Raw genomic sequence first — 22254 nt, 5'->3', positions numbered from 1 at the left:
TTGACCAGTTCTTACCAGGTCTTCTTGTTGGGCCCTGTGGTCATCATAGGATGTGAGAGCTCCCCCTTCTGGTCTCCTATCCTATTTAATTGAGGTTTCTGTTTATTAATTTTTTTTTTTAACAGAAGATAGGAAAGGAGGGAGAATTCAGCAAACCATAAACAAAGTAAAAAGGCAACCAAATATATGCAAATGAAGTGACCAATAAGGGATTAATCTCTAAAATATACAACAGCTCATGAAGCTCAATAACAAAAACGAACAACCCAATCAAAAAATGGGCAGAAGATCTAAATAGACGCTTTTCCAAAGATAGCCATAAAGCACATGCAAAGATGCTCAGTATCACTAATTAGTAGAGAAATGCAAATCAAAACTCCAATGAGGTGATCAGCTCACATTGGTCAGAGAGGGTACCTACCTGCTAAGTTGCTTCAGTGTCTGACTCTTTGTGACCCCAAGGACTGTAGCCCACCAGGCTCCTCTGTCCATGGCATTCTCCAGGCAAGAATACTAGAGTGGGTTGCCATGCCCTCTCTCCTCCAGGGGATCTTTCCAATCCAGGTATTGAACCCACGTCTGTTAAGTCTCCTGCATTGGCAGGTGGGTCCTTTACCACTAGCACCACCAGAGTGGCCACCACCAAAATATCTTCAAACAATATATGCTGGAGAGGGTGTGGAGAAAAAGGAACCCTCCTAAACTGCTAGTGAGAATGTAAATTGGTACAGCCACAATAGAGAACATTATAGAGATCCCTTTAAAAAACTAAAAACAGAAGTACCACATGACCTCACAGTCCCACTACCAGGGATAAATCTAAAGAAAATCATTATTCATAAAGATACATGCACCCAAATGTTCAGTGACGCACTGTTTACAGTAGACAGGAGACAGAAGCAGCCTAAATATCTGTCGACAGAGGAATGGATAAAGAAGATGTGGTACATATATACAATGGAATATTACTCAGGCATAAAAAGAACAAAATAATGCCATTTGCAGCAACATGGATGGACCTACAGATTGTCATACTGAGTGAAGTAGGTCAGAGAAAGAAAAATGTCATATACTATTGCTTGTATCTGGAATCTAAAAAAATGTACAAAGTAACTTATTTCCAGAACAGAAATAGAGTCATGATGTAGAAAACAATTTTATGGTTATCAGGGAGGGGAATGGGGGAGAAGGACAAAATGGGGCATTGGGATTGACATATACACACTACTACATACAAAATATTGTGGCTTGGCCAAAAAGTTCATTCAGGTTGGTAATAGTGTACAAAAACCCGAACAAACATTTTGGCCAACCCAGTAAAGTGAACGTTGTTCAGTCTTGTCCAGCTCTTTGCGACCCCCTGGACTATAGCCTGCCAGGCTCCTCTGTCCATGGAATTCTGCAGGACAGGATACTGGAGTGTGTAGCTGTTCCCTTCTCCAGGGGGTCTTCCCAACCCAGGGATAGAATCCAGGTCTCCTGCGTCGCAGGTGGATTCTTTACCATCTGAAAAACCAGGGAAGCCCAAATAGCTAACTACTATATAGCATAAGAAACTCTACTCAATACTCTGTAATGACCTATATGGGAAAAACATCTAAAAAAGGGTGGATATATAAAACTGATTCACTTTGCTGTACAGCAGAAACTAAAATCAACTATACCCCAATACAATTTTTTTTAAACTGAAAATAAGATTACAGATAATTTATAACAAATATAAATATTATATCAATAAAATAAATGGAATTAACATGAAATAAAAGTCTTCTGGAAAAGATAGAATAATTCACTTCTCCCTGTTCTTCCCACTAAGCACAGTTATAACCTCTGGATACTATACATCAAATGAGAGCAAGAAGACACTGAGAGGTGGAGAAAAGCAGTCAGGCTGGCTGGGACCGCAGGACCAAAGAACAACACAGGGGCAGGTTCCCTCAGGTTTTCTTTCTGCCTCCTGTGTCCAACAGTGGGAGCTGGATAAGCCAGCAATCCAGAAATAACAACAACACAGACAGCCCTCCAAAAAGCCTGCTCTGCCTAGAACATGAGGGAAGGGGCAGCCTAGCAAGACGGAACACTTCTAGGTGATAACTCCCCTACTCCGGTCAAGCACTGTGGAAAAAACAAGGGCCTCACCCTACTCCTGTAACCAGAATATAAGAGGGGCCTAGACGCTCACAAGTTGTGACAAGACATAACCCCACCCGCAATGGGTTGGTGGTATCAGAGATGCTGGAGTGGGGAGCTGAGACTTTTATAGCCTCCCAACAACAGTGAGTCCTTATCCCGCTCTGCAGTGTCAGTGGGAGTACAGAAGCCCCAGGGTGGTGTTTGTGTCAGCGAACATCTAGTGGGGACCCTGAGCTCTTACAGTAACGGGGCACCTTCTGTCCCTGGGTCTCAGCACAGGCAAAGTAGGGGCGCTGGACTTCCACCTCCAGAAGGCTGTAAGTAGGCACTGGTAAGACAGGAGACCTGAATAAAAGCTAGTGTCTCATAACACAATACTCACAGTGTTCAGGACTCAATTGAAAATCATTGTCAGAAAATCTCAACCTGAATGAGAAAATACAATCAACAAACACTGATTTTGAGAAGATGCAGAAGTTGGAGTTATGTGACAAGGAAATTTAAGAAACTTATTTGGAAGAAGATTTGCCGTAGGTAGGGAAAAGCGTATAGTACGTCCTGTGTACTCTGTACCCCTAATCCACAAAGGTAGCATTTTGCGTGACTATAATATCAGATCCATGATACTGACATTAGTACAACCCACAGAGTTTATTAAGGTGTTGCCAGTTGTATAAACAATCATGTGCATGAGAGTGTGTGTGTGTGTGTGTGTGTGTGATTCTATGAAATTTGTCACATAGGAGCTTTGTGCATCTAGCATCTTGAGGTCCAGAACTGCTCCGTCACCACAAGGTTCCCTTGGGCTACCCTTTTGGAGCCAACCCTCCCTCAAATCCTAACTCCTAGAAACCACTCATTTGTTTCTCATGTCTATAATTATATTAGTTTAAGAGACCTGGGTTGGATCCCTTGGATTGGGAAGATCCTCTGGAGAAGAAAAAGGCTACCCTCTCCAGTATTTTGGCCTGGAGATTCCATGGACTGTATAGTCCATGGGGTTGCAAAGAGTCAGACACAACTAAGCGACTTTCACTTTCAAGAATATTATAGAAATGGAATCATTCAGTATGTAACTTTTGGAGATTGGTTTTTCTCACTCAGCATAATTTCCTTAAGATATTGATTGTTGTGTGTAGTTTATTCCTTTTTATTACTGAATAGAATTCCATGATCAGATCAGATCAGTCGCTCAGTCGTGTCTGACTCTTTGCGACCCCATGAATCGCAGCACGCCAGGCCTCCCTGTCCATCACCAACTCCCGGAGTTCACTCAGACTCACATCCATCGAGTCAGTGATGCCATCCAGCCATCTCATCCTCTGTCGTCCCCTTCTCCTCTTGCCCCCAATCCCTCCCAGCATCAGAATCTTTTCCAATGAGTCAACTTTTCGCACAAGGTGGCCAAAGTACTGGAGTTTCAGCTTCAGCATCATTCCTTCCAAAGAAATCCCAGGGCTGATCTCCTTCAGAATGGACTGGTTGGATCTCCTTGCAGTCCAAGGGACTCTCGAGAGTCTTCTCCAACACCACAGTTCAAAAGCATCAATTCTTCAGTGCTCAGCCTTCTTCACAGTCCAACTCTCACATCCATACATGACCACAGGAAAAACCATAGCCTTGACTAGACGAACCTTTGTTGGCAAAGTAATGTCTCTGCTTTTGAAAATGCTGTCTAGGTTGGTCATAACTTTCTTTCCAAGGAGTAAGCGCCTTTTAATTTCATGGCTGCAGTCACCATCTGCAGTGATTTTGGAGCCCAGAAAAATAAAGTCTGACACTGTTTCCACTGTTTCCCCATCTATTTCCCATGAAGTGATGGGACCAGATGCCATGATCTTAGTTTTCTGAATGTTGAGCTTTAAGCCAACTTTTTCACTCTCCACTTTCACCTTCATCAAGAGGCTTTTGAGTTCCTCTTCACTTTCCGCCATAAGGGTGGTGTCATCTGCATATCTCAGGTTATTAATATTTCTCCTGGCAATCTTGATTCCAGCTTGTGTTTCTTCCAGCCCAGCGTTTCTCATTATGTACTCTGCATATAAGTTCAATAAACAGGGTGACAATATACAGCCTTGACGAACTCCTTTTCCTATTTGGAACCAGTCTGTTGTTCCATGTCCAGTTCTAACTGTTGCTTCCTGACCTGCATACAAATTTCTCAAGAGGCAGATCAGGTGGTCTGGTATTCCCATCTCTTTCAGAATTTTCCACACTTTATTGTGATCCACACAGTCAAGGGCTTTGGCATAGTCAATAAAGCAGAAATAGATGTTTTTCTGGAACTCTCTTGCTTTTTCCATGATCCAGCAGATGTTGGCAATTTGATCTCTGGTTCCTCTGCCTTTTCTAAAACCAGCTTGAACATCTGGAGGTTCACGGTTCACATATTGCTGAAGCCTGGCTTGGAGAATTTTGAGCATTACTTTACTAGTGTGTGAGATGAGTGCAATTGTGCGGTAGTTTGAGCATTCTTTGGCATTGCCTTTCTTTGGAATTGGAATGAAAACTGCCCTTTTCCATTCCTGCGGCCACTGCTGAGTTTTCCAAATTTTCTGGCATATTGAGTGCAGCACTTTCACAGCATCATCTTTCAGGATTTGGAATAGCTCAACTGGAATTCTATCACCTCCACTAGCTTTGTTCGTAGTGATGCTTTCTAAGGCCCACTTGACTTCACATTCCAGGATGTCTGACTCTAGGTCAGTGATCACACCATTGTGATCATCTGGGTCATGAAGATCTTTTTGTACAGTTCTTCTGTGTATTCTTACCATCTCTCCTTAATATCTTCTGCTTCTGTTAGGTCCATACCATTTCTGTCCTTTATTGAGCCCATCTTTGCATGAAATGTTCCTTTGGTATCTCTGCTTTTCTTGAAGAGATCTCTAGTCTTTCCCATTCTGTTGTTTTCCTCTTTCTTTGCATTGATCGCTGAAGAAGGCTTTCTTATCTCTTCTTGCTATTCTTTGGAACTCTGCATTCAGATGTTTATATCTTTCCTTTTCTCCTTTGTTTTTTGCTTCTCTTCTTTTCACAGCTATTTATAAGGCCTCCCCAGACAGCCATTTTGCTTTATTACATTTCTTTTCCATGGGGGTGGTCTTGATCCCTGTCTCCTGTACAATGTCACGAACCTCATTCTATAGCTCATCAGGCACTCTATCAGATCTAGGCCCTTAAATCTATTTCTCACTTCCACTGTATAATCATAAGGGAGTTGATTTAGGTCATACCTGAATGGTCTAGTGGTTTTCCCTACTTTCTTCAATTTAAGTCTGAATTTGGCAATAAGGAGTTCATGATCTGAGCCACAGTCAGCTCCTGGTCTTGTTTTTGCTGACTGTATAGAACGTCTCCATCTTTGGCTGCAAAGAATATAATCAATCTGATTTTGGTGTTGACCATCTGGTAATGTCCATGTATAGAGTCTTCTCTTGTGTTGTTGGAAGAGGGTGTTTGTTATGACCAGTGCATTTTCTTGGCAAAACTCTATTAGTCTTTGCCCTGCTTCATTCCATATTCCAAGGCCAAATTTGCCTGTTACTCCAGGTGTTTCTTGACTTCCTACTTTTGCATTCCAGTCCCCTATAATGAAAAGGACATCTTTTGTGGGTGTTAGTTCTAAAAGGTCTTGTAGGTCTTCATAGAACCATTGAACTTCAGCTTCTTCAGTGTTACTGGTTGGGGCATAGACTTGGATTACTGTGATATTGAATGGTTTGCCTTGGCAACGAACAGAGATCATTTTGTCGTGTTTGAGATTGCATCCAAGTACTGCATTTCAGACTCTTTTGTTGACCATGATGGCTAGTCCATTTCTTCTGAGGGATTCCTGCCCACAGTAGTAGGTATAGTGGTCATCTGAGTTAAATTCACCCATTCCAGTCCATTTCAGTTCGCTGATTCCTAGAATGTCGACATTCACTCTTGCCATCTCTTGTTTGACCATTTCCAATTTGCCTTGATTCATGGACCTGACATTCCAGGTTCCTATGCAATATTGCTCTTTATAGCATCAGACCTTGCTTCTATCACCAGTCACATCCACAGCTGGGTCTTCTTTTTGCTTTGGCTCCATCCCTTCATTCTTTCTGGAGTTATTTCTCCACTGATCTCCAGTAGCATATTGGGCACCTACTGACCTTGGGAGTTTCTCTTTCAGTATCCTATCTTTTTGCCTTTTCATACTGTTCATGGGGTTCTCAAGGCAAGAATACTGAAGTGGTTTGCCATTCCCTTCTCCAGCGAACCACATTCTGTCAGATCTCTCCACCATGACCCGCCCATCTTGGGTTGCCCCACGGGCATGGCTTAGTTTCATTGAGTTAGACAAGGCTGAGAATACTGACCCGCTCATCTTGAGTTACCCCACGTCCGAGGTCAGGGGCAGAAGCCGGGAGGACCCCATGCCTGAAGGGCAGGGCCAAGAGGAGTTACCCCATGTCCGAGGTCAGGGGCAGCAGCCGAGAGTGCCAGACTGCGACGGCGCAGGAACGTCCGAGAGGAGCTACCCCACGTCCGAGGTCAGGGGGTGCGGCCGAGAGGAGATACCCAGCGTCCGAGGTCAGGGGCTGCGAGGAGAGGAGTTACCCCGCATCTGAGTTCAGGGCTGGCGGCCGGGAGGAGATACCCCACGCCCTTAAGCCTGAGGCCAGGGGCGGCAGCTGGGAGGAGCAACCCCACGCCATGGCTGCGCAGGCACAGGAGGGCCTAGAGGAGCTATCCCACATTGAAAGGAAGGGCGGCAGTGAGGAGATACCTCTCGTCCAAGGTAAGGAGCATTGGCTGCGCTTTGCTGGAGCAGCTGTGAAGAGATACCCCACGCCCAAGTTAAGAGAAACCCAAGTAAGATCGTAGGTGTTGCAAGAGGGCATCAGAGGGCAGACACACTGAAACCATACTCACAGAATTCCATGATACAGATGTACAAATATGTTTGACCATTCATCCCTTGAAGAACAACTGAATTGTTTCCAGTTGGAGTTATTTATTTTTTTTCTTTAAAAAATTTTTTATTAAACATCTTTATAGAGCAGCATCCAAACTCCAGATCCAATGGCCAAGAAGACCTATTTTGCTGTGGGTACCAGCTGGGGCATGCAAGCGGCTCAGGCTTCCCACTCTTCTGTTTAGAGACTAGGGTGGTGGGCAGCGTTTCATCTTTGGCTTCCACAATGCTCACATCATCAGGCAGAGGCTTCTTAGGGCCAGTCTTACCAGTTGGGTCCCAAGGCAGCATGCTCTGTCCCTTGACGCCCAGCACACCCTGTCTGAGCAGCACAGGGCGCATGGCAGGCTCAACATAGTAGTTAACAGGTCCCCACTGTGGCTCATGAGGCCCTCTGCGTGGACTTAGCCACGCGTGGACTTAGCCATGCATGGATTTAGCCCTCTGTCCTCAGAGTTTCCCAGACACTACTGCCTCACAGGCTTTGGCCCCCCTCTCCAGGAGGAACTGCAGCATACCACAGCAGGCCCGCCGCACAGGAAGTGGAGGACCGACCAGTCTATAACTCAGAGACTCTGCCTGGGAATGGCACACAGACCTCCTGTGGCTCCCTTTTCAGCATAAAGCTCTACTCTGCTATCAGGGAAGCCAAATTTCTTCTGAACCACAGCAGTCAATTCCCGGAATCCACCGACCCTTCTCACCAAGAACATTCTGTGTCCTGGTGGCCAAGGTAATGATTTCTGTCCTGGTTGGTGTAACATGGACCTCACCTCAGCCAGCTCCTCAGTGAAAGACCATTTCAGTTCAGCTTTGAAGATGCCATCAGCGACGAACCTCCTCTTCTTAGCCCCAGTTGGAGTTATTATTGATAAATCTACTGTGCACACTTATATATACATTTTTGTGTGAATTGAAGCTTCCATTTCTCAGGGATAAATGCTCAAGTGCAGTTCGTGATTCATATGGTAGTTACCTCTTTAGTTTGTTTTTTGTTTTTTAATTGCTAGTTTTCTAGCAATTTCTAATTGTTTTCCAGAGTGGATGTTTATTTTACATTCCTACAAGCAATAAATGAGTGATGAAGTCTCTCTGCCTCTTAACCAGCATTTGGTGTTATCAATATTTTTTATTTTAATTATTTTGGAAGTTGTGTAGCAATATCTCATTGTGGTTTGAATTTGTAATTTCAAATGACTACTGATATTGAACATCTTTTCCTGTGCTTATTTTCCATCTATATATCCTCATGAATAGAAATATCTGTTCATAACTTTTCCCCAATTTCTAATTCAATTGTTTTTTTGACATTGAATTTTGAGAGTTATTTGTATATTCTGCATACAAGTCCCTTTTCAAATATATGATTTGCAAAATTTTTTCTTAGTCTGTAGATATGCTTACCTTTTCATCCTCTTAACAAAGTCTTTTACAGAGCAAATATTTTAATTTTGATGAGGTATAATTTATCAATATTTTTCTCTTATGGATCATACTTTTGGTGTCAAGTGTAAGAATTCTTTATCTAGCACAGAACCTCAAGACTTTCTCCCATTTTTTTTTTTCTCTAACAGTTTTTATTTTACACTTTTAAGTCTGTGATTCATATAGACATGATATTTGGGTTGAGGCTCATTTAATGTCTCATTTCTCTAGCACACTTTCTTGAAAATGCTATCTTTCCTTATTTGAATGGCTTTTCGCCTTTGTCAAAATAAGTTGGACGTATTTGTGTAGATGAATTTCTGGGTTCTCTCTTTGGTTCCATTAATCTTTGTGTCTATCCCTTGCCAGGCTTCACGGGTGGCTCAGATGGTAAAGAATCCACCTGCAATGCAGAGCCCCAGGTTCAATCCCTGGGCCATGAAGGTAGTCTGGAGAAGGGAAGTTCAGTTCAGTTCAGTTCAGTCGCTCAGTCGTGTCTGACTCTTTGCGACCCCGTGAATTGCACCACACCAGGCCTCCCTGTCCATCACCAACTCCTAGGGTTCACACAAACTCATGTCCATTGAGTCGGTGATGCCATCCAGCCAACTCATCCTCTGTCGTCCCCTTCTCCTCCTGCCCCCAATCCCTCCCAGCATCAGGGTCTTTTCCAATGAGTCAGCTCTGCGCATGAGGTGGCCAAAGTATTGGAGTTTCAGCTTCAGCATCAGTCCTTCCAATGAATGCCCAGTACTTATCTCCTTCAGGATGGAGTGACTGGATCTCCTTGTAGTCCAAGGAACTCTCAAGAGTCTTCTCCAACACCACAGTTCAAAAGCATCAATTCTTCGGCGCTCAGCCTTCTTCACAGTCCAACTCTCACATCCATACATGACCACAGGAAAAACCATAGCCTTGACTAGATGGACCTTTTTTGGCAAAGTAGTATCTCTGCTTTTCTCTATGCTATCTAGGTTGGTCATAACTTTCCTTCCAAGGAGTAAGCATCTTTTAATTTCATGGCGGCAGTCACCATCTGCAGTGATTTTGGAGCCCAGAAAAATAAAGTCTGGCACTGTTTTCACTGTTTCCCCATCTATTTCCCATGAAGTGACGGGACCAGATGCCATGATCTTAGTTTTCTGAATGTTGAGTTTTAAGCCAACTTTTTCACTCTCTTCTTTCACTTTCATCAAGAGGCTCTTTAGTTCCTCTTTACTTTCTGCCATAAGGGTGGTGTCATCTGCATATCTGAGGTTATTGATATTTCTCCTGGAAATCTTGATTCCAGCTTTTGCTTCTTCCAGCCCAGCATTTCTCATGATGCACTCTGCATATCAGTTAAATAAGCAGGGTGACAATATACAGCCTTGACGAACTCCTTTTCCTATTTGGAACCAGTCTGTTGTTCCATGTCCAGTTCTAACTGTTGCTTCCTGACCTGCATACAGGTTTCTCAAGAGGCAGATCAGGTGGTCTAGTATTCCCATCTCTTTCAGAATTTTCCACAGTTTATTGTGATCCACACAGTCAAAGGCTTTGGCATAGTCAATAAAGCAGAAATAGATGTTTTTCTGGAACTCTCTTGCTTTTTCGATGATCCAGTGGATGTTGGCAATTTGATCTCTGGTTCCTCTGCCTTTTCTAAAACCAGCCTGAACATCTGGAAGTTCACGGTTCATGTACTGGTGAAGCCTGGCTTGGAGAAGGGAATGAGAGAGCTAGTTCTTAGGTAGGTAGATAAGGAGTCTAGGGCTCTTGAGGAGGAGTAAAGGACAAACTTTTTTTTTCTACTCTCCTCTTTCTTAGTCATGTAAGATTTTTTTTCTTCAACTCTGAGTTGTTATGGCAACAATCTATTTCTTCAAAGACTAACTTTCTTTAAGCCCAGAGCTAATGATTACACAATAAAACAACTCATCTTGCTCAGGGGTAAGTTTTTCCTTAAACTCTGTACTAACAGCACAATTACACTCATCTCACACACTAGTAAAGTAATGCTTAAAATTCTCCAAGCCAGGCTTCAGCAATACGTGAACCGTGAACTTCCTGATGTTCAAGCTGGTTTTAGAAAAGGCAGAGGAACCAGAGATCAAATTGCCAACATCTGCTGGATCATCAAAAAAGCAAGAGAGTTCCAGAAAAACATCTATTTCTGCTTTATTGACTATGCCAAAGCCTTTGACTGTGTGGATCACAATAAACTGTGGAAAATTCTGAGAGATGGGAATACCAGACCACCTGATCTGCCTCTTGAGAAATCTGTATGCAGGTCAGGAAGCGATAGTTAGAACTCGACATGGAACAACAGACTGGTTCCAAATAGGAAAAGGAGTTCGTCAAGGCTGTATATTGTCACCCTGTTTATTTAAGTTATATGCAGAGTACATCATGAGAAACCCTGGACTAGAAGAAACACAAGCTGGAGTCAAGATTGCTGGGAGAAATATCAATAACCTCAGATATGCAGATGACACCACCCTTATGGCAGAAAGTGAAGAGGAACTCAAAAGCCTCTTGATGAAAGTGAAAGTGGAGAGTGAAAAAGTTGGCTTAAAGCTCAACATTCAGAAAACGAAGATCATGGCATCCAGTCCCATCCCTTCATGGGAAATAGATGGGGAAACAGTGGAAACAGTGTCAGACTTTGTTTTTCTGGGCTCCAAAATCACTGCAGATGGTGATTGCAGCCATGAAATTAAAAGATGCTTACTCCTTGGAAGGAAACTTATGACCAACCTAGATAGCATATTGAAAAGCAGAGACATTACTTTGCCAACAAAGGTTCGTCTAGTCAAGGCTATGGTTTTTCCTGTGGTCATGTATGGATGTGAGAGTTGGACTGTGAAGAAGGCTGAGCACCGAAGAATTGATGCTTTTGAACTGTGGTGTTGGAGAAGACACTTGAGAGTCCCTTGGACTGCAAGGAGATCCAACCAGTCCATTCTAGAGATCAGCCCTGGGATTTCTTTGGAAGGAATAATGCTAAAGCTGAAACTCCAGTACTTTGGCCACCTCATGCGAAGAGTTGACTCATTGGAAAAGACTCTGATGCTGGGAGGGATTGGGGGCAGGAGGAGAAGGGGACGACAGAGGATGAGATGGCTGGATGGCATCACTGACTCGATGGATGTGAGTCTGAGTGAACTCCGGGAGTTGGTGATGGACAGGGAGGCCTGGCGTGCTGTGATTTCATGGGGTCGCAAAGAGTCGGACACGACTGAGCGGCTGATCTGATCTGATCTGAACAGTTATATAACAACAATGTATCTTGCTTGAGGACATGTTTCTCCTTCTTAAGAACCTTCTGACTAATCTTGTTATCTTAAGATGCATGTTGCCAGAGTGGGTTTGTTAAGACCTTTCTATTGTTAATAACCAACTGAAAAAGTATGTAAAAGACCTGATAAGACAGGCCAGTGGGGCGCTCTCTGCCCCTTCAATGTCTGTGTCAGACACTATCTCTGTCTCTTTTTCACTGTGATAAAACTTTTGCCACATGAAGCTGTAAGCGCCTTAAGCCTTGTCTCTGGTCCCAAAGCTAATTTTTCTTCTTTGGAGGTCACGTATCCGACACCGTTCACCATAAGCTATCAGGAATGGCTCCCCACTCCAGTATTCTTGCTTGGATAATTCCAAGGACAGAAGAGCTTGGTGGGCTATAGTCTATGAGGTCACACACAGTGAGACATGACTGAGCAGCTGAGCACACACACACATACACACAGACATCCCTCTACCAATGCCACTCTGCGCTGACTACTGTAAAGCTACGTAGTAAGCTTTAGTGTCAAAGCTTCTCCTACGACTTTATTCTTTTCAACTTGTTTTACCTACTCCACTACCATACCTTCCCATATAGATTTTACAAAAAGCTTGTTGATGTCCACAAAAACAAACAAAATTAAGTGGTGGTTTGATAAAAACTTTATTAAAACTAGAGATCAATTTGCAGAGAATCAACATCTTTACTAAGTTGAGTCTTCCAATCCATGAACATAGGACTTATCTTCTATTTTTTAAGTCTTTCTCTATTTCTTTCCTTGGAATTTTGCAAATTTCAGTATACAGACCCTGAATGTGTTACACTTATAGGTAAGTTTTTCATTTTATTGGAAAATTAGAAATGGAATCATGCTTTAAATTTGTTTCTACATGTTCATTTTTAATAAGTAGCATTTCAGTTAATTCTTTGATGATTTTATGTCCTGTGACCCGATGAGCTCATATGTGGTGAAATTTTGTGAGGATTTTGTAGATTCATTAGTATTTTTTACATTGATAATGTCACCAGAAAATAAGGAGTTCTTTTCTTCCTTTTCAATCTGTGAGCATTTTGTTTCTTTTTACTGTCTTATTACAGCAGTTAGGACCTCCAATGCCATGTTGCCAGGTGGTCAGAATAACAGTGCTAAGAGGAGACATCCTTGCCTCAATCACCGTCTTAAGGGGAAAGCATTGTCTTTCCTTTAACTATGATGTTAGTTGTAGGTTACTTTGTAGGTGCTCTTCATTAAGTTGAAGAATTTCCCTCTATTACTAGATTGATGAGAGTTTTCATAATGTGTTTATTAGATTTTGTCCAATGCTCTTCCTGCATTGATTGATAAATCATATATTATTTGTTCTTAACTTGTTCGTATGGTTGCTGCTGCTGCTGCTGCTAAGTTGCTTCAGTCGTGTCCGACTCTGTGTGACACCATAGACGGCAGCCCACCAGGCTCCCCTGTCCCTGGGGTTCTCCAGGCAAGAACACTGGAGTGGGTTGCCATTTCCTTCTCCAATGTATGAAAGTGAAAAGTGAAAGTGAAGTTGCTCAGTCATGCCCAACTGTTAGCGACCCCGTGGACTGCAGCCTACCAGGCTCCTCCATCCATGGGATTTTCCAGGCAAGAGTGCTGGAGTGGGGTGCCATTGCTTAAGATAATTGATTTTCAAACATTGATCTAGTCTCACATAGCAGGAATAGTCACATTTGGTGATGGTGTATCATTTTATAAAAACACAATGCTGGGTTCAATTTGTTAGCATTCTGTTGAGGAATTTTGCAACAAAGTCATGGGAGATTTTGATAGATGATTGTATTTTCTTGTACTGTATTTGTGGTAATTTTTGAGGCAATACTGGTTTCAGAAATGTTTTCACCTTCTTATCTTGCTGGAAGAGATTGTGTAAAATTGGTGTTAACTTTTAAACATGTTTGGTAATTCTACAGTTAAACTGAGAATCAGCTCATTGCATTGCTTTTTCTTATTGTTTTTGCTTTCACTTTTATTCATTTCTACTTTCATTTTATTATTTGCTTCTTGACAAACACTCTAAAGCAGTTCTCAATTTTAAAAATGCCTCAAGGAACAGTTACAAACATGCTTGAAACAAATGTAAATGTGAAAAAGTTTCACCAATAAAGATATAATAATAAGTTTCAGTAATAAAGATATAAATGAAAACCAAATAGAAATCTTAGAATTAAAAAATACAATAACTAAAATTTTAAAACTCAGTGGAGTTTTACGTTGTTTCTCTCAACAACAAAATGGAGAGGACAGAGGAAAGAATTCATGATCTGGAAATTAATACAGTAAAAAATGTCCAGTCTAAACAAGAAAGAGAAAATAGAGTGAATAAAACTAAAATCAAAACCATGACCAAACCAAAACCTCATGGGCTTATGGGAGTCTAATGAAAGTGCTGACATTTGTGTCATTTGAGTCCCAAGTGAAAAGGAGAAAAAGAGGGGGCTGAAAAAGCCTTCAAATAAATAATGACTGAAAATTTCTCAGATTCAGTAAAAGACATAAACATACAGATTTTAAAAGCTAAGCAAACACATACAGGATAAACACAAAGAAATTCATTATCAGTACATGTCATCAGTTCAGTCACTCAGTCGTGTCCAACTCTTTGCGACCCCATGGATCACAGCACACCAAGCCTCCCTGTCCATCACCAACTCCCGGACTTCACTCAGACTCATGTCCATCGAGTCAGTGATGCCATCCAACCATCTCATCCTCTGTCGTCCCCTTCTCCTCCTGCCCCCAATCCCTCCCAGCATCAGAGTCTTTTCCAATGAGTCAACTCTTCCCATGAGTTGGCCAAAGTACTGGAGTTTCAGCTTTAGCATCATTCCTTCCAAAGAAATCCCAGGGCTGATCTCTAGAATGGACTGGTTGGATCTCCTTGCAGTCCAAGGGACTCTCAACAGTCTTCTCCAACACCACAGTTCAAAAGCATCAATTCTTCGGTGCTCAGCCTCCTTCACAGTCCAACTCTCACATCCATACATGATCATTGGAAAACCATAGCCTTGACTAGACGAACCTTTGTTGGCAAAGTAATGTCTCTGCTTTTCAATATGCTATCTAGGTTGGTCATAACTTGCCTTCCAAGGAGTAAGCTTAATTTCATGGCTGCATCTGCAGTGATTTTGGAGCCAGAAAAACAAAGTCTGACACTGTTTCCACTGTTTCCCCATCTATTTCCCATGAAGTGGTGGGACTGGATGCCATGATCTTAGTTTTCTGAATGTTGAGCTTTAAGCCAACTTTTTCACTCTATTCTTTCACTTTCATCAAGAGGCTTTTTAGTTCCTCCTCACTTTCTGCCATATGCGTGGTTTCATCTGCATATCTGAGGTTATTGATATTTCTCCTGGCAATCTTGATTCCAGCTTGTGTTTCTTCCACTCCAGTGTTTCTCATGATGTACTCTGCATATCAGTTAAATAAGCAGGGTGACAACATCCAGCCTTGACGAACTCCTTTTCCTATTTGGAACGAGTCTGTTGTTCCATGTCCAGTTCTAACTGTTGCTTCCTGACCTGCATACAAATTTCTCAAGAGGCAGATCAGGTGGTCTGGTATTCCCATCTCTTTCAGAATTTTCCAAAGTTTATCGTGATCCACACAGTCAAAGGCTTTGGCATAGTCAATAAAGCAGAAATAGATGTTTTTCTGGAACTCTCTTGCTTTTTTGATGATCCAGCGGATGTTGGCAATTTGATCTCTGGTTCCTCTGCCTTTTCTAAAACCAGCTTGAACATCTGGAAGTTCACGGTTCAGGTATTGCTGAAGCCTGGCTTGGAGAATTTTGAGCATTACTTTACTAGTGTGTGAGATGAGTGCAATTGTGCGGTAGTTTGAGCATTCTTTGGCATTGCCTTTCTTTGGGATTGGAATGAAACCTGACCTTTTCCATTCCTGTGGCCACTGCTGAGTTTTCCAAATTTGCTGGCATATTGAGTGCAGCACTTTCACAGCATCATCTTCCAGGATTTGAAATAGCTCAGCTGGAATTCCATCACCTCCACTAGCTTTGTTCGTAGTGATGCTTTCTAAGGCCCACTTGACTTCACATTCCAGTATTTCTGGCTCTAGGTGAGTGATCACATCATCGTGATTATCTGGGTCGTGAAGATCTTTTTTGTACAGTTCTTCTGTGTATTCTCGCCACCTCTTCTTAATATCTTTTGCTTCTGTTAGGTCCATACCATTTCTGTCCTTTATCGAGCCAATCTTTGCATGAAATGTTCCCTTGGTATCTCTAATTTTCTTGAAGAGATCTCTAGTCTTTCCCATTCTGTTGTTTCCCTCTAATTCTTTGCATTGATCGCTGAAGAAGGCTTTCTTATCTCTTCTTGCTATTCTTTGGAACTCTGCATTCAGATGTTTATATCTTTCCTTTTCTCCTTTGCTTTTCACTTCTCTTTTCACAGCTATTTGTAAGGCCTCCCCAGACAGCCATTTTGCTTTTTTGCTTTTTTTTTTCCATAGGGATGGTCTTGATCCCTTTCTCCTGCACAATGTCATGAACCTCATTCCATAGCTCATCAGGCACTCTATCTATCAGATCTAGGCCCTTAAATCTATTTCTCACTTCCACTGTATAATCATAAGGGATTTGATTTAGGTCATACCTGAATGGTCTAGTGGTTTCCCCTACATGTCATAATCAAACTTAAAAACTAAAAACAAAGGAAAAAATTCTTGTAGCAGCAAGACACAAATAATACCTATCAATAGGGTATAAATAATTCAAATCACAGCAGATTTCTCATCAGAAACCATGAAGACCAGGAAGAAGTGACACAACAGTTTCCAAGTGCTGAAAGAAAATAACTATAATTTGATAGTTATTTAAGTATACATTTATTCTGTAATTCTATATTCAGTGAACCTGTCCTTCAGAAATGCATGGAAAATGAAAATATTATCAGGTAAAGGAAATGAAATATTATAAGCATCTATCCTAAACAATGTTCAAAGAGAGTCCTTGAAACAGGAAAACACAATAAAAGCAGGAATCTTAGAATCTCAAGACAGAATAGAATACAACAAAAAGGGTATGAGTGAAAGCAAAGATGTAGCCTTCTTTGTTCAACTTTTCTAAATTAACTTTGAGGATTGGAGCAAAAATTATAACATTATCTGATGATTCTCAAAGTATATACAGGAAATATTTAAACAATTAAAAATGGAGGATGGTACAGAGACAGAGGGAAATAAGATTCTCGCACTTCACTTGAACTTGTAAAATGCCAAAACCAGTGATCAGTTATGTATATAAAATGCAATACTCAGAGCAAGCAATAACAAAAAAAATAAGGGAAAGAATACAGTTAAAAAGGAGCAAGAAAAGAACCTTTCCAATTTTTCTTTATCAGCTCTACACAATATTTATACAAAGAACATTTAGAACAAAAGTAGAAAACTGTAGAAAAATACTTTAATAAAATTCATTCTAAAATGTTCAACAGAATATTAGCAAAAACCTATTTTCAGTAAATTTTAAAATAATACATGACCAAGAGTTGGTTCCCTGAATACCAGGCTAGTCCGGTGGTGGTGGTTTAGTCACTAAGTCGTGTCTGACTCTTGTAACTCCATGGACTGTAGCCTGCCAGGCTCCTCTGTCCATGGGATTTTCCAGGCTGGAATGGGTTGCCATTTCCTCCTCCAGAGGATCTTCCCAACCCAGGAATTGAACCTGGCTCTCCTGCATTGCAGGCAGATAGCCAGTAGTAAGAAACTAATATGAGATCACATTAACAGAGTAAAAATCTACTAGATCAGCACCCCAAGAAATGTAATTAAATATCCACATCCATTCCTGATTTTTAGGAAGAGCTGAAAACCAATGTCCAAGGAGTGGCAGTGGCGTGGGTACAGGAAGGCCAAGAGGAGCTACTCCATGTCCAAGGAGCAGTGGCTGCACGGGTGCAGAGGGCCGAGAGGAGCTACTCCAAGTTCAAGGTCAGGAGGGGCAGCCATGAGGAGATACCCCTCATCCAAGGTAAGGAGCAGCAGCTGCGCTTTGCTGGAGCAGCTGTGAAGAGATACCCCACGTCCAAGGTAAGAGAAACCCAAGTAAGATGGTAGGTGTTGTGAGAGGCATCAGAGGGCAGACACACTGAAAGCATAATCACAGAAAACTAGCTAATCTGATCACACGGACCACAGACTTGTATAACTCAATGAAACTAAGCCATGCCCGTGGGGCCATCCAAGATGGGAGGGTCATGGTGGAGAGGTCTGACAAAATGTGGTCCACTGGAGAAGGGAATGGCAAACCACTTCAGTATTCTTGCTTTGAGAACCCCATGAACAGTATGAAAAGGCAAAATGATAGATACTGAAAGAGGAGCTCCCTGGGTCAGTAGGTGCCCAATATGCTACTGGAGATCAGTGGAGAAATAACTCCAGAAAGAATGAAGGGATGGAGCCAAAGCAAAAACAATACCCAGCTGTGGATGTGACTGGTGATAGAAGCAAGGTCCCACGCTGTAAAGAGTAATATTGCATAGGAACCTGGAAAGTCAGGTCCATGAATCAAGGCAAATTGGAAGAAGTCAAAAAGGAGATGGCCAGAGTGAACGTCGACATTCTAGGAATCAGCAAACTAAAATGGACTGGAATGGGTGAATTTAACTCAGATGATCATTATATCTACTACTGTGGGCAGGAATCCCTTAGAAGAAATGGAGTGGCCATCATGGTCAACAAAAGAGTCCGAAATACACTACTTGGATGCAATCTCAAAAACGACAGAATGCTCTCTGTTCATTTCCAAGGCAAACCATTCAATATCACGGTAATCCAAGACTATGACCCAACCAGTAATGCTGAAGAAGCTGAGGTTGAATAGTTCTATGAAGAACTACAAGACCTTTTAGAACTAACACCCAGGAAATATGTCCTTTTCATTATAGGGGACTGGACTGCAAAAGTAGGAAGTCAAGAAACACCTGGAGTAACAGGCAAATTTGGCCTTGGAGTACAGAATGAAGCAGGGCAAAGGCTAATAGTGTTTTGCCAAGAAAATGCACTGGTCATAGCAAACACACAACAACACAAGAGAAGACTCTATACATGGACATCACCAGATGGTCAACACCGAAATCAGATTGATTATATTCTTTGCAGCCAAAGATGGAGAAGCTCTATACAGTCAGCAAAAGCAAGACCAGGAGCTGACTGTGCCTCAGACCATGAACTCCTTATTGCCAAATTCAGACTGGAATTGGAGAAAGTGGGGAAAACCACTAGACCATTCAGGTATGACCTAAATAAAATCCCTTATGATTATACAGTGGAAGCGAGAAATAGATTTAAGGGACTAGATTTGATAGACAGAGTGCCTGATGAACTATGGATGGAGGTTCGTGACATTGTACAGGAGATAGGGATCAAGACCATCCCCATGGAAAAGAAATCCAAAAAAGCAAATGGTTGTCTGAGGAGGCCTTACAAATATCTGCAAAAAGAAGAGAATCGAAAAGCAAAGGAGGATAGGAACGATATAAGCATGTGAATGCAGAGTTCCAAAGAATAGCAAGAAGAGATAAGAAAGTCTTCTTCAGCGATCAATGCAAAGAAAGAGGGAAACAACAGAATGGGAAAGACTAGAGATCTCTTCAAGAAAATTAGAGATACCAAGGGAACATTTCATGCAAAGATTGGCTCGATAAAGGACAGAAATGGTATGGATCTAACAGAAGCAGAAGATATTAAGAAGAGGTGGCAAGAATACACAGAAGAACTGTACAAAAAAGATCTTCACGACCCAGATAATCACGATGATGTGATCACTCACTTAGAGCCAGAAATACTGGAATGTGAAGTCAAGTGGGCCTTAGAAAGCATCACTACGAACAAAGCTAGTGGAGGTGATAGAATTCCAGTTGAGCTATTTCAAATCCTGGAAGATGACACTGTGAAAGTGCTGCACTCAATATGCCAGCAAATTTGGAAAACTCAGCAGTGGCCACAGGAATGGAAAAGTTCAGGTTTCATTCCAATCCCAAAGAAAGGCAATGCCAAAGAATGCTCAAACTACCACACAATTGCATTCATCTCACACGCTAGTAAAGTAATGCTCAAAATTCTCCAAGCCAGGCTTCAGCAACACCTGAACCGTGAACTTCCAGATGTACAAGCTGGTTTTAGAAAAGGCAGAGGAACCAGAGATCAAATTGCCAACATCCGCTGGATCATTGAAAAAGCCAGAGAGTTCCAGAAAAGCATCTATTTCTGCTTATGGACTATGCCAAAGCCTTTGACTGTGTGGATCGCAATAAACTGTGGAAAATTCTGAAAGAGATGGGAATACCAGACACCTGACCTGTCTCTTGAGAAACCTATATGCAGGTCAGGAAACAACAGTTAGAACTGGACATGGAACAACAGACTCGTTCCAAATAGGAAAAAGAGTATGTTGAGGTTGTATATTGTCACCCTGCTTATTGAACTTCTATGCAGAGTACATCATGAGAAATGCTGGGCTGGAAGAAGCGCAACCTGGAATCAAGATGGCTGAGAGAAATATCAGTAACCTCAGATATGCAGATGACACCACCCTTATGGCAGAAAGTGAAGAGGAATTAAAAAGCCTCTTGATGAAAGTGAAAGAAGAGAGTGAAAAGGTTGGCTTAAAGCTCAATATTCAGAAAACTAAGATCATGGCATCCGGTCCCATCACTTCATGGGAAATAGATGGGGAAACAGTGGAAATAGTGTCTGACTTAGTTTTTTGGGGCTCCAAAATCACTGCAGATGTGGATTGCAGCCATGAAATTAAAAGATGCTTACTCCTTGGAAGGAAAGTTATGACCAACTTAGACAGCATATTGAAAAGCAGAGATATTACTTTGCCAACAAAGGTCCGTCTAGTCAAGGCTATGGTTTTTCCAGTGGCCATGTACGGATGTGAGATTTGGACTGGCAAGAAAACTGAGAGCCAAAGAATTAATTTTATGAATTGTGGTGTTGGAGAAGACTCTTGAGAGTCCCTTGGACTGCAAGGAGATGCACCCAGTCCTTCTTAAAGGAGATCAGTCCTGGGTGTTCATTGGAAGGACTGATGCTGAAGCTGAAACTCCAGTACTTTGGCCACCTCATGCGAAGAGTTGACTTTTTTGAAAAGACTCTGATACTGGGAGGGATTGGGGGCAGGAGGAGAAGGGGATGACAGAGGAGGAGATGGCTGGATGGCATCACCAACTCGATGGACGTGAGTTTGAGTGAACTCCGGGAGTTGGTGATGGACAGGGAGGCCTGGCGTGCTGCGATTCATGGGGTCACAAAGAGTCGGACAGACTGGGCGACTGAACTGAACTGAAAACCCATTAGGAATACAAGTGGACCATCAGTCTACACAACTAACATACAAAAATCCGTAAATTTTCTAAATATTATACCTGTGTGTATATATATACATATGTATATATACCTTTATACACACAGGAAGTAAAGATCATATTTTTAATAATAATAAAAAAAGATACATTACCTTGGTAAAAACCTTAAGAGAAATGTTCATGGTCGATGTGAACAAAATCTCTCAATTCTAATGAAAGACACAAAAGAGGATTTACCTGAATAGGAATATACACATTACTCTTGGATGCTGCTGCTGCTAAGTCGCTTCAGTCGTGTCCGACTCTGCACAACCCCATAGAAGGCAGCCCATCAGGCTCCACCGTCCCTGGGATTCTCCAGGCAAGAACACTGGAGAGGGTTGCCAATTCCTTCTTCAATGCATGAAAGTGAAAAGTGAAAGTGAAGTCACTCAGTCGTGTCTGACTCTTCGCAACCCCATGGACTGCCGCCTACCAGGCTCCTCTGTCCATGGGATTTTCCAGGCAAGAGTATTGGAGTGGGGTGCCTTTGCCTTCTCTGTACTCTTGGTTAGGATGACTCAAAACAGTAACTCCCATATTAATTATAAATTTAAAGCAATCTCAAAATAGCATACCATCAAGATTTGAGGGGGAGGAATGTAACAGCAATTTCTAGCTCCTAATAAAACAAATGTTGGAAATAAAATGGGCCAGTGAATTTTGGAAGTAAAAGAGAAGAGATGGGTCACTGACCCAACCATATTAAAACCAATTTTAAAGTTATTCAAACTAAAAAAAGAGAGTATAGGATAAGTACCTCAGAAACAGAATGGAAAGTACACAGAGGCAGGAGACATGAAATTTATATGGGAATTTGAGAGTGGCATTCCATACATAAGAAAAAAGAAACAATTCAGCAAATGCCTTGGAGGAAAACCAGCAAGCCATTAAAAAAAATTCCTTTCCATCTTCTTGCAACAAAATAAATGCTAGCTGGGACAGAGAATTAGTGATTCCATGGAAGCTGTAAAAAGAAGTATGATTGATTTTTTATGTATTTATATATATTTTAATGTATTTTTTATGTATTTATTCCTGAATTTTGTTTAGGGAAGACTTTCTAAGC

The 22254-nt window shown here is 41.8% G+C and overlaps 1 pseudogene; it reads right to left on the bottom strand.

The window, feature by feature from the left end:
- Positions 1 to 2339: 2339 nt before the first annotated feature.
- Positions 2340 to 21328, bottom strand: LOC129634485 (40S ribosomal protein S3-like; annotated as a pseudogene).
- Positions 21329 to 22254: the final 926 nt, after the last annotated feature.

This window comes from Bubalus kerabau, chromosome 19 (genome assembly GCF_029407905.1).
Source record: "Bubalus kerabau isolate K-KA32 ecotype Philippines breed swamp buffalo chromosome 19, PCC_UOA_SB_1v2, whole genome shotgun sequence".
NCBI lineage: Eukaryota > Metazoa > Chordata > Mammalia > Artiodactyla > Bovidae > Bubalus > Bubalus kerabau.
Note: the sequence above shows the minus strand (reverse complement) of the source record. Positions and strands in the feature narration are given on the sequence as shown.